Raw genomic sequence first — 8287 nt, forward strand, 5'->3', positions numbered from 1 at the left:
AGTTTGAAAATTGGTGAAAACATAAAAAAAATATAGAATCAGTCCGAAATAAATATAACATTTAATTAAATAAATTAAACACTAAATAAATAACAGAAAGTCCACATTACAAGTTTCGGCTACACGATTGAGCCCTCTTCAGATGTAATTTAACATAAATTCAATATACAATAAGTTACGCAAAAAAAACCGCATATTAAGAACTGTTCGGATGTCATACTCTACGCCGTTCACACGCCATTCTTTATCAGTGTCTCTTGGAAATTTAATTCATATTGTAATTAGATTTCCATTCATATTGTAATTAAATTCCGCGGATGCGTAGCAAAATAGAACGGTAACGTAGTATACTCAAACTGCCCGTCGGGTATCGCAAAAGAAAAGTACTTGATGTCTTCCGAATGCACCTTAATTTGGTGAAAACCATCTTTCATGTCGAGAAGTGTGAAGATAGCTTTATTTGAAAGACGTGAAAGACAGTCCTCGGAAATGGGTAATCGGAAATGGGTACTTCCATGGTGTAAGAAGAGAAGGTGAACCAACGCGCATAATGGCTGCCAAGCAATAAGACAGCCAATCAGATTTCTGTCCAAAATGCGGCACGAAATTCAAACATTGTATTGATATAGTATATGATTAAAGCTAAAAGAGAGGAATTAAAACTTATAAATATATAATACGAAAATAATATTACCTTGTAAATAAATAAAAATATGTAATAAAAGTAAAATTATTTAAGTAAAATTATTAAGTAAAATTATTTAAGTAAAATTTTTAAAATTTTTTATTTTTATTATTTAAGTAAATTATGTTACGTCCAAGCTCTCGGAAGGTTTGATTGAAGGAGATAGGAGGGAAATGAGAGGGTGTGGAAGGACGCTTAGACTCAGTCTCTCAGGTATACGCGTAGAGGCGAACACCCGAGAGTCGAACGTACCTTTTATTGCTCTGGAATATGGATCAGCGTCCTGAAGAGACCCTATGACACCTGTTTCCTTTTAAGCTGTGCGGACGTCGGTCCTACTTTCGGGTCAAGGAACTTAATCTTTTTTATCCAGGACTGGACCACGTGCGAACTTAAGAATGCTAATGGAAACACGGGATACGAGGGGATGCAAATAAAAATGCTCTATTGGGCAAGGATGTTCATTTCGAAATTAATATGAGTTTATTATAAAAACATAATGAGAAAATAAAAAAAGGATTATCAATAGTACATGGATACTATATAAATGAAAATACAACACTACCGGAAATTGAAATTCCAACACCATGAAGGCGTTGTGCTAGATGAATGAAAGTTACACAGAATGTTTGTTCACATGAGTTATTTTATTGATATCTATTACAAGATCACAATTCGCAGGATACGAGTGTAGCGCCATATAAACATTAAGTATGTATATTCCGACTTAATACCCACTGTAGTCACTTCTATGTTGAATGCAGGCCTCTAAACGTGCATGCATCCGATCGTAGAGGTGTCGGATGTCATCTTGTGGCATTCCACGCCTGCTGCACCTGTACTGTCAGATCGGCAATGGTCATTGCTGGTTGTGGATGAGCTATCGTCCAATCATATCCCATACATGCTCTATAGGCGAAAGATCTGGTGATCCTGCTGGCCAGGGTAACATGCGCTACACTCGTATCTTGCGAATTGTGACCTTATAATAGATATCAATATAATTCATGTAAACAAACATTCTGTGTAACTTTCATTCATCTAACACAACTCCTTCATGGTGTTGGGATTTCAATTTCCGGCAATGTAATAAAAAAGAAGGTTACAAATAATACATGGATATTATATAAATTACAGTTAACCTAAACTAAACGGTATGTGCGCGCGCGCGCGCGCGCGTGTGTGTGTGTATGTCACGTTTACAATTATACTGACTTTACTAACTTCTGACTGACTTGCTTCTCACTGACTTTACTGACTTTTAACTGACTTTTGACTGAATTGCTTCTCACTGACTTTACTGTCTCACTACTGACTGACTATTAACTTTTCGTTGCTGACTTCTAACTGAGAGACTGACACTACAGACTGAATGACTGACTGACTACTATTGACGACGCGTTCTCTCGTGGGCCCCTATTTATACCTCCAAAAGGGGAGTCTTTTCCTTTGTCCAGGGCAATTGTTAAGTTGCAATGTCAAGCTGTGATTTACGTTTTTTCTTAGGTCCTATCGTGGTTAATCTCGGGTGCTTTGAAGGGGAGGTAATTTACGAGTTTCTCGAGTCTGCGGGAAAATTGCTCCAAGTGGATATCAAATTTTATTATGCCGTGAAAAATATAGCTGGGTAAACCATTATTCGTGACGTTTAGTCAGTTTTCTTAGGATGTTCGCATGTAGGGAATCTTAAGTCTGGTCCCAGATGACATTAATATGGAGGTTTCTTTGGAGCGTTTTATGTCTTGGCGCGACGTGACGCCGGCTTTATCTTTACTTGATATGAAATTGTTAGTCACCCTCGGGTGGAGGCTTGGATATATGCAATTTCCTTGGCTGTATTCCAAAATTGACTGCCAGTACTGAAAATCTATAGTGCATGTAACGTAAACTGTAGCATTTTCTGTGCTGGCAGTAAATTTGGAACACAGCTTTTATATGGGCATATTTTGTAATCGTACCGCTTCGAGCCCTGCGTTTTTTCCTAATATGGAATTGTTAGTCTGCCTCGGGTGGCAGCTAGGGAATAACGCAGACATATGGATTTCGCAAACCTAGCGTTTCCAGCCTTGCATCAGCGTTGTTGTTCTTTCTTTCTTGAGTTTGAGGCATTTATGAGTTTTCGTGGAAGCTTTTTAGGCCTTCTAATTCTTTCAGATTGTTAACAGGAGATTGCACTCGAATTTCATAAATGCCATCGTCAATCGCGGCGTGGAGCCGTCTTTCGAAAGAAAAGAATCGTGGCGTCTACGGGACGTAACAATTATTTAAGTAAAATTATTTAAGTAAAATTATTTAATTTTTTTAAGAATTAAATCAATATTTCGAAATGTTTATTTAATATTCATGGCTTATTGAGACTTTAAATAAAAACTTTTTCTGTGTGTTCACGACTGCTCGCTAAGATAACTGTCGACAGAAAGGCCTAACCTATTCGCGCATCATGGAAGCAGCCATCTTGACTTTTGACATTTTGGGCAATTTTCTGATTGGTTGAAAAGATGCGTTTCTGCGCATCGCTGGTGTTGGTTCACCTTCTCTTCTTACACCATGGGTACTTCTGTTTAGCGACCCGACTGTTCAAGGGGTGAAGATCAACATAAAGTTGCATGGTTCCATTTTTCTTATGGACTGGCACGATACGCGCGCAATACGGTGAGACGCTCGGTTTTATTATACCGCGCGACAATAAATCGTCTGTAATTTCTTGGATTTGATTGCGCTCAGCCCACGCAAACTTCCGAGGGGCATACGCGTACGTAGAGGTATCCTTGGGGTTAACTCGAACGTAATAATCATCGTCTATCGGTGTATCCGACAATTGATTCGTTTCTAATATTAATTGTTTTAATTTAGATTTAATTGACGAATCAAAGTCAATAGTAATTTCGTCAATTATATCCTTGAATATCGCCGCTTCATAACACGAGGCAATTTGCAATAATTCTGCCGGAAACAATTCTATTTGCTCGTGCTCGCTATTTTCATCCTCGGATTTATCCGGAACATAAGTAGCGGACAAATTATGTTTATCGAGAAAGTCACGTCCCAAGATCATGTCTGTTGCTAAGGAATTATCCGGCAATACATGTAAATCTACGTGGAACGAGTTCGGCAATTGCTCTAAACACAAACACGAGTTAACGCAACCTTGAATTTCAATAGCCGTGTTATTTAGTGCTTTATAAACGCGTTGAGGTCGAATATTCTGAAAGAAGGATCGTGGAATTCTCGATAAACATTGAAGTTTACTAGAGAGATAGGAATCTCTGTATCCAACAAAGCGCTTAAACTACATTTTATATTGTTAAATTTAGAAACCTTTATGGAGGTCCCTTTAATCAGAACGTTCCTACCAGCTGGTTATTGTACCAGGGCTACAGTGGCGTCAACTGCAGATTGGACTGCGGCGATGGGGCTGATCGTTTTGGCTGATATAGTCACTGGTGGCAGTTCCTTCTTCTTTAGTTTTGGGCACTCTGCTCGCAGCGACCCGACGACTTGTGTTCTGTGTCGAAGGGATGAGTTAATATCCACTTCGTCATTCCGCATGTATAGTTTATTGGGCTTGTAATTACACAACACGGTAAATTAGCTGTCTACATTTATAGTACTTATTCTTTTTTGTTCGTTTGTCGACAGCAACGCCTGGGGACGTTTTGAACGTCCTGAGACGTCTTTTACGCGCCTGGGAGCGGTATCGGAATCGCCCAGAGTCGTGTGTCTTGGCCACGCGTACGACTTTTTTTTGCACCTTTTTTATGTTACCTTTCGGTCGAACGAATCGTGTTAACACTTGAGGCACTTGCCTTGTATCGCGGTATGCTCGCACGCACAGGAAACAGATTCGGTAGCAACGACTCGTTGATACACCCTGTTTCTTGGTCACCGGAAGAAAGAATGCCTTTCTCACGATCGCGAGACCACGCGGAATCGTTTCTCGTCCTCTGGTCCTTGCTGATTGGTCCCGATAGTATAACCGTGGTGGGAAGGCGGTGACACGGCGATGCCGAGTTGAAGGACAATAGGCTAATTCTACGGAAGCAGGAGACCAGCTTGATCTCTGCCGCTTCTTATGATCCTTTCCGTCGATGCCGCCGTCTGTCTCCTCGCGTGGATTCGTTCGACTTTTTTATGGCGCGTGTGTGTGTGTGTGTGTGTGTGTGTGTCGTGCACGACGTAAGTCTGCGATATAACAACTTGCGATAGACAGAACCTCTTCGATTTGCAGACCTTGTGCGAATGACCTGTTTTTCCACACGCTGAGCAGGTTTCTGGAGACTTCGCAGCCTTGACTGAAACTGACTTCTTCTCCGTCTATGTAGAGATGGATGTCATTCGATCCATATCATCGAGGAAACGATCGATGGAATCCGCGTTGAATTCGGCTGCAGTAGCCCGCAAGAATGCGCTGCCGATTCCGGCAATTAGCAGATGAATGGAATCTCTTGGATTTAATTGGAGATCGCTCATGATAGCCAGTCGATCCATGGAAAGATTCTTTCTGCGGAGTCCATTTCTTTGCTTTGATTCTCTGCATCGCTACGTGGAACATCATCGTTCTTCCGAAGCGACGGATTAACGCTTCTCGAAAGACTGTCCATGATTCTATCATCGAACCTGAGTCAAGATCGTACCACCTTCGGGCGGTTTTTATTAAACGGGTGATTGCGGCCAGCAATACTACGTCGTCCGGAGCACCATGGACGCGTGCTATCTTGTCCACACGTTGGATCCACAGTCACATTCTCGGTGTCCGTACTGCCGAACTCAGGAATTTGTGGAGCCAAGAGATTTACAGCGTGTGCAGAAGACACTGTTCCGATGGATGCCTATCTGGACAATGCGTGACCATTCGTCGGCTGAATTTCAGTCGTTCTTGAAGGTGAGCTCTCCGACGTCAGTGAATCCGCGGATCTAGTGGAGTTCACTGAGCTACTTGTTGTAACAGTTGTTGCTGCTGCTGCAATTGAGTCGTTATGGACGTGAGATACTGCGTGAGAGCCTCCCACGGTGGAGCGGAATTTGTAACAGTCGCTACTTACGAAGCCGAGGAAACCGTGACCTTATTAATAGCACGTTTTTTTATAATGATCGATTATAGACCGGTTGGTTCTATCAATGCGGAGCGAAAACGTTTGAAGTGGGTCATGATGACATCGATTAACTATGCACGATCCTGACCTGCTGCAATTCTTAATTGGAGCTGTTCAGCTTCCTTGCGAAGCTCCTCCATCGACATCTCGTCAAGGCGGGCGCGATCCATTTCTGGAGTTAACGTCACGAGAGATGAGAAAAGTCACTTAAGTCAAATTAAGACGCGAGCGGATTGAAGAGGTTTTTAATAAAAGTGCTACACTGATCGCGACCATACGGTCGAAAGATCTAGCAAGGACGCACATGAGACCTCGGAACTCGCGGCGCGAAATCACGTATTGCGATCGTGTTCGTAAGAACCGAATCTGCGCTGAAATTCACACGCGGCAGAATCGCGAATAACTTGCGGATAAAGCGATTATAACGCGACACCACTGTGAATTGAACGCTAACAGTTCTCCCAGCTGAGAACGAGGTTAATCCCACTTCTGAATTTAGACTATAAGATTATTGTTATTAGCCTCTTTTAATGTCCGTTCCTCGTGCCCGACGCGGGAACGTTGCCACTACTACTAGTAGCGTACGCGGCCAGTCTGACGCCGTAGGAAGATGTCAGGGATGGACAAAGGCCTCAACTTGGATATACTATAATACTTCACAAACACTTTTATTGATCACAGAGTAATTTAAGTGGTACAAGTTAATACGTGTTAACTCTTTCGATATTTCAGACGAACTCTCCGGCGCTTCATGCGGCTCGCATGCTCCGGAGTATTCGCGCATGACCGTTTTGACGTTTACATGTCACTCGTTAATTGGTTTGTCGTGAGCCATCACGGCAGCGGTTCTCCACCAACGCAGTGGTGGTCATCGTAATTTTCTTACACTTTAATGCCAAATCATTAGCTTTAGGCCCGTATTGAGAACGTGCTTTTATCGATAAAAGCGTGCTTTTATCTCTGAAATTCTATAATATGCGTGACGTAAAGTATAGTATGTTAGCGCGCTAACATTGTTGTAAGCGCATTCTGAATCCCTTAGCGTACATACATGTCCTCACTCCATCTTTACCATGATAACGGAGTTTTTTCAATGTCAAAGTCGTTTAATGTTTTATATTTTATATCGGATTCTTCGATTTGTGTACCTTTAATAAAATTATTTATGACTTTCAAACACTTTTCAGTTGGTACAGCATCATCATTTCTGTGGCCAATTTCTTCACTCAAGGCTACGACTAGTAATGACAATAAAAGATTGTAAATTTTCCAAGGATTGCATTTTGTACAACTGAGAAATAGATCGGAAATAAAATTGGCATACTTTATTTGGCAACTGTAAGCATTCTCAATTACCAATGATTTTGATAACTGACGTCTAACCTTAAATACGAAGCAGGCAAATTTGATTGCTCGTTTTTTATTACAACGTCATAACAACATTGCAAATAATGTTTAAGATCAGCGCAGTCTGAGAAAGCACGTGATAAGGCTACTAATAGTGCTCTGTTACTGTAATCCTGTTACTGTAAACCTGTTACTGTAATCGATGGCACTGGAGTATCTACTCTACGGATTTCAAGAAAGAAGTACGTTAGTAACGCTGCAACCTGCTTTGCGGATATCAACTGAAATACCGGAATGCCACGTTCATTTTCTGGTACAATCACGCATTGGTACAAAAACAGATATGCAGATTTAGTACCATCGGGTAACATCAAATATTTTAATATTTTGCTATGCTTCTAGTGGCATCCACAGTAAAATAAGCATTAGCAGAATGATTGATTATTTTATGCATTGTAATTTGCTCTTTAGATCAATACATAATGTAAAATGGATCTAAACCTGTAATATGTATATAATCGGACCGTTTAGTATATTTGAATCTCAAAAAATCAAAAATGAAAAAATCAAGCCATGTTCAAAAAAAGATCCTCAAAAATTTAAATGATTCTCATACTTTTCATGTTCTTTTTCTGAGTCATTAACAAATTGGTACTCTGGAATTACAAGCAATTATTTTTCATTGTACGGGCTAGTATAAATTTCAAATCAAATCTTAATAAACGACTTTTATATTTTGTGCACTAAGAATAATATATCGCACTTATTTTATAGAATCAAATTGTAATCTGTTTTACTTGTATGTATGTATGTTCACTTTGAACTAGCAGCTTTAATAATATATCAGTTACTTTTCATGGCAATATATTATTAGATAATCATTTAAATTTTTAAAGGTTTAAATTTTTGAGGATCTTTTTTTGAACATGGCTTCACCTTTTCATTTTTTATTTTTTTGAGATATCACCTACTTTTTAGAATACAGATACGGGGCAGCTCTTTAGTAATGCAAGTATTACAAGTATATATATATATGTATTTTCAATTCCTATCACGTAACTTTCTACAAGTTACAATTTATGCAATACAGTTGTAACGATGCACCCCATAAAAGCATCGTTCCCGACGACCACCAGTCGGATGCCGTCGCACCCACCATCGG

At 40.2% G+C, this 8287-nt stretch overlaps 1 long non-coding RNA gene across 1 annotated transcript in view; it reads right to left on the minus strand.

Annotated features, from left to right (window-relative positions):
• Nucleotides 1-6730: 6730 nt before the first annotated feature.
• LOC108729515 (uncharacterized) overlaps nucleotides 6731-8287 on the minus strand; it is a 5347-nt gene continuing 3790 nt past the window's right edge. The window contains exons 2-3 of the long non-coding RNA XR_001936934.1: nucleotides 7814-7816; nucleotides 6731-6815 (exon numbers count right to left, since the gene is read on the minus strand). This is a non-coding gene — a long non-coding RNA (uncharacterized lncRNA). The remainder of the gene's footprint in view (nucleotides 6816-7813; nucleotides 7817-8287) is intronic.

Source organism: Mycetomoellerius zeteki, unplaced genomic scaffold (genome assembly GCF_001594055.1).
Source record: "Mycetomoellerius zeteki isolate Tzet28-1 unplaced genomic scaffold, Tzet1.0 scaffold741, whole genome shotgun sequence".
NCBI classification, from domain to species: domain Eukaryota; kingdom Metazoa; phylum Arthropoda; class Insecta; order Hymenoptera; family Formicidae; genus Mycetomoellerius; species Mycetomoellerius zeteki.